Source organism: Oncorhynchus nerka, linkage group LG20 (assembly GCF_034236695.1).
Source record: "Oncorhynchus nerka isolate Pitt River linkage group LG20, Oner_Uvic_2.0, whole genome shotgun sequence".
In the NCBI taxonomy this organism is placed as follows: domain Eukaryota; kingdom Metazoa; phylum Chordata; class Actinopteri; order Salmoniformes; family Salmonidae; genus Oncorhynchus; species Oncorhynchus nerka.
The window spans coordinates 82,525,899-82,531,918 of record NC_088415.1 but is presented as its reverse complement, the minus strand read 5'-3'; positions in this window follow the sequence as shown (position 1 = coordinate 82,531,918).

Below are 6,020 nucleotides of genomic sequence, written 5' to 3'. Positions count from 1 at the left end.
CCAATCCCCCTCCCACACACACACATACAGTCACTCCCACACACACACAGCCACTCCCCCAACACACACACACACAGTCACTCCCCACACACACACAGCCAATCCCCCAACACAAGCACACAGTCACTCCCACACACACACAGTCACCCCCACACACACATAGTCACTCCCACACACACAGCCACTCCCCCAACACACACACACAGTCACTCCCACACACACACACACACAGTCACTCCCACACTCACACAGCCAATCCCACACTCCCACTCACACAGCCCCGCCCCCCACACACACACGCACACACAAAGCCACTCCTACACACACACACACACACACACACACACACACAAACACACACACACAGCCACTCCCCAACACACACACACAGTCACTCCCATGCACAGCCACTCCCCCCCACACACACACATACAGTCACTCCCACACACACACAGCCACTCCCCCAACACACACACACACAGTCACTCCCCACACACACACAGCCAATCCCCCAACACAAGCACACAGTCACTCCCACACACACACAGTCACCCCCACACACACATAGTCACTCCCACACACACAGCCACTCCCCCCAACACACACACACAGTCACCCCCACACACACACACACAGTCACTCCCACACACACAGCCAATCCCACACTCCCACTCACACAGCCCCGCCCCCACACACACACGCACACACAAAGCCACTCCTACACACACACACACACACACACACACACAAACACACACACACAGCCACTCCCCAACACACACACACAGTCACTCCCATGCACAGCCACTCCCCCCCCACACACACACATACAGTCACTCCCACACACACACAGCCACTCCCCAACACACACACACACAGTCACTCCCACACACACACGGTCACTCCCATACACACCACAACCCCCCCCACACACACACACAAGCACACAGTCACTCCCACACACACACACACAGTCACTCCCACACTCACACAGCCACTCCCACACTCCCACTCACACAGCCCCCCCCCACACACACACACGCACACACAAAGCCACTCCTACACACACACACACACACACACACACACACACAAACACACACACACAGCCACTCCCCCAACACACACACACAGTCACTCCCATACACAGCCACTCCCCCCTCCCACACACACACATACAGTCACTCCCACACACACACAGCCACTCCCCCAACACACACACACAGTCACTCCCCCACACACACACAGCCAATCCCCCAACACATGCACACAGTCACTCCCACACACACACAGTCACTCCCACACACACACGGTCACTCCCATACACACCGCAACCCCCCCCACACACACAAGCACACAGTCACTCCCACACACACATACTCACTCCCACACACACCGCCCCCCACACACACACACATAGTCACTCCCACACACACAGCCACTCCCCCAACACACACACACAGTCACTCCCACACACACACACACACACACACACACACACACACACACACACACACACACACACACACACACACACACACACACACACACACACACAGTCACTCCCACACTCACACAGCCACTCCCACCCTCCCACTCACACAGCCCCCCACACACGCACACACAAAGCCACTCACACACACACACACACACACACACACACACACACACAACACACACACACAGCCACTCCCACACACAAGAAGCCATTATTTGGCTAATCTTGACCATCAATGGAGGTGCCAATCAACAGGCAATCAACAGTCTCCTTTAATGGGACTTTCATTCAGATTAACATACACCTCTGATGACCCATTAGACACACAGTGACCAGGACAATGCTACACTTTCCACACATACACACACACACAGCCAAAGGGAAGGGTTTGGGCTCAGGAATTTCTTAGAATTATCTGTATGTTCTAGATCTAGACAAAGAAAAAGATAAGTTGGTGTTAGTTACACTTTTGTAGGTACAACGTCTTTCTGTGTCAGTTAAAAATGTATCATAGATTCATGACGTTTCTCTGCATTTTTAGCCAGGATTGGTTTTCTTCTCCCTGCCTTTGTTTCTTTATCTAGGACAGGCATCATACTAGACCATCCCGGAGAGGCAGACCCACAAAGACTAACAGTTTAGGATAGGCATCATCTACTAGACCATCCCGGAGAGGCAGACCCACAAAGACTAACAGTTTAGGACAGGCATCATCTACTAGACCATCCCGGAGAGGCAGACCCACAAAGACTAACAGTTTAGGACAGGCATCATCTACTAGACCATCCCGGAGAGGCAGACCCACAAAGACTAACAGTTTAGGACAGGCATCATCTACTAGACCATCCCGGAGAGGCAGACCCACAAAGACTAACAGTTTAGGACAGGCATCATCTACTAGACCATCCCGGAGAGGCAGACCCACAAAGACTAACAGTTTAGGATAGGCATCATCTACTAGACCATCCCGGAGAGGCAGACCCACAAAGACTAACAGTTTAGGACAGGCATCATCTACTAGACCATCCCGGAGAGGCAGACCCACAAAGACTAACAGTTTAGGACAGGCATCATCTACTAGACCATCCCGGAGAGGCAGACCCACAAAGACTAACAGTTTAGGACAGGCATCATCTACTAGACCATCCCGGAGAGGCAGAGAGGCAGACCCACAAAGACAGAACAGTTTAGGACAGGCATCATCTACTAGACCATCCCGGAGAGGCAGACCCACAAAGACTAACAGTTTAGGCAGGCATCATCTACACCAAGAGGCAGACCCACAAAGTTTAGTTTAGGACAGGCATCATCTACTAGACCATCCCGGAGAGGCAGACCCACAAAGACTAACAGTTTAGGACAGGCATCATCTACTAGACCATCCCGGAGAGGCAGACCCACAAAGACTAACAGTTTAGGACAGGCATCATCTACTAGACCATCCCGGAGAGGCAGACCCACAAAGACTAACAGTTTAGGACAGGCATCATCTACTAGACCATCCCGGAGAGGCAGACCCACAAAGACTAACAGTTTAGGACAGGCATCATCTACTAGACCATCCCGGAGAGGCAGACCCACAAAGACTAACAGTTTAGGACAGGCATCATCTACTAGACCATCCCGGAGAGGCAGACCCACAAAGACTAACAGTTTAGGACAGGCATCATCTACTAGACCATCCGGAGAGGCAGACCCACAAAGACTAACAGTTTAGGACAGGCATCATCTACTAGACCATCCCGGAGAGGCAGACCCACAAAGACTAACAGTTTAGGACAGGCATCATCTACTAGACCATCCCGAGAGGCAGACCCACAAAGACTAACAGTTTAGGACAGGCATCATCTACTAGACCATCCCGGAGAGGCAGACCCACAAAGACTAACAGTTTAGGACAGGCATCATCTACTAGACCATCCCGGAGAGGCAGACCCACAAAGACTAACAGTTTAGGACAGGCATCATCTACTAGACCATCCCGGAGAGGCAGACCCACAAAGACTAACAGTTTAGGACAGGCATCATCTACTAGACCATCCCGGAGAGGCAGACCCACAAAGACTAACAGTTTAGGACAGGCATCATCTACTAGACCATCCCGGAGAGGCAGACCCACAAAGACTAACAGTTTAGGACAGGCAACAGTTTAGGACAGGCATCATCTACTAGACCATCCCGGAGAGGCAGACCCACAAAGACTAACAGTTTAGGACAGGCATCATCTACTAGACCATCCCGGAGAGGCAGACCCACAAAGACTAACAGTTTAGGACAGGCATCATCTACTAGACCATCCCGGAGAGGCAGACCCACAAAGACTAACAGTTTAGGACAGGCATCATCTACTAGACCATCCCGGAGAGGCAGACCCACAAAGACTAACAGTTTAGGACAGGCATCATCTACTAGACCATCCCGGAGAGGCAGACCCACAAAGACTAACAGTTTAGGACAGGCATCATCTACTAGACCATCCCGGAGAGGCAGACCCACAAAGACTAACAGTTTAGGACAGGCATCATCTACTAGACCATCCCGGAGAGGCAGACCCACAAAGACTAACAGTTTAGGACAGGCATCATCTACTAGACCATCCCGGAGAGGCAGACCCACAAAGACTAACAGTTTAGGACAGGCATCATCTACTAGACCATCCCGGAGAGGCAGACCCACAAAGACTAACAGTTTAGGACAGGCATCATCTACTAGACCATCCCGGAGAGGCAGACCCACAAAGACTAACAGTTTAGGACAGGCATCATCTACTAGACCATCCCGGAGAGGCAGACCCACAAAGACTAACAGTTTAGGACAGGCATCATCTACTAGACCATCCCGGAGAGTTTAGACAGGCATCATCTACTAGACCATCCCGGAGAGGCAGACCCACAAAGACTAACAGTTTAGGACAGGCATCATCTACTAGACCATCCCGGAGAGGCAGACCCACAAAGACTAACAGTTTAGGACAGGCATCATCTACTAGACCATCCCGGAGAGGCAGACCCACAAAGACTAACAGTTTAGGACAGGCATCATCTACTAGACCATCCCATCCACAAAGACTAACAGTTTAGGACAGGCAGACCACCGGAGAGGCAGACCCACAAAGACTAACAGTTTAGGACAGGCATCATCAACTAGACCATCCCGGAGAGGCAGACCCACAAAGACTAACAGTTTAGGACAGGCATCATCTACTAGACCATCCCGGAGAGGCAGACCCACAAAGACTAACAGTTTAGGACAGGCATCATCTACTAGACCATCCCGGAGAGGCAGACCCACAAAGACTAACAGTTTAGGACAGGCATCATCTACTAGACCATCCCGGAGAGGCAGACCCACAAAGACTAACAGTTTAGGACAGGCATCATCTACTAGAACATCCTGGAGAGGCAGACCCACAAAGACTCATCCTGGAGAGGCAGACTCACAAAGACTAACAGTTTAGGACAGGCATCATCAACTAGACCATCCTGGAGAGGCAGACCCACAAAGACTAACAGTTTAGGACAGGCATCATCACCTAGACCATCCTGGAGAGGCAGACCCACAAAGACCAACAGTTTAGGACAGGCATCATCTACTAGACCATCCTGGAGAGGCAGACCCACAAAGACCAACAGTTTAGGACAGGGATCATCAACTAGACCATCCTGGAGAGGCAGACCCACAAAGACCAACAGTTTAGGACAGGCATCATCACCTAGACCATCCCGGAGAGGCAGACCCACAAAGACCAACAGTTTAGGACAGGGATCATCAACTAGACCATCCTGGAGAGGCAGACCCACAAAGACCAACAGTTTAGGACAGGGAAAATCTACTAGATTCAGACGCAGGCTGATTTGTTTCTTGAGTGAATGGTCGGGGTCCTGGAACGTAATTACGGGCTCCAGTTGGGGAACCCTGATCTAGGATGACCCTGGGCTCAGCGAGACAAGGGTGAGTAAGTCTGCGTGACCTTTGGGGTTAACCTCGGACATGAATCACCATGTGCTCCACAAAGAAAGGGGATAGAGGACCTTTGTGAAATGGTGATGACCAAAACGTGGCGTTTTCTTTTAGCACAATGAGGTGGGTCTTAAGCTGTCTATTCATTGGCCAGGAGATAAGATCAAAGTGCAGGCTATGATTTGCAGGGTTAATGCATTACACCGAGAAAACATGTGTAGGCCTACTTCATATTACTGAGGTCAAAGGTTGTAGAGTAATCTGTGCTTTGTTATTGACATTATAGGAGGGATTCAGGTGTGAAATGTTACAATTTCAAGTAGTCTATTGCATAACTTGTCTGTGGGAACAGAGTAAATAAACAAGTAACTTGACAATTTGCCATAGAAAGCCCACCCAATGTGTTGGGAGCTGAGACAGAACCATGTCTTGTGTATTTCCTGGAGGGCTTTGAGTTGTTTGCCATGGTCGGGGGTAGCTCTGGCCGTGTGCTTAGAGTCAGGCCTTGGGGTCATGCCTCTCTCCGAGGAGAGCGAACCTCCACATTCTTTTTCTCTGTGTG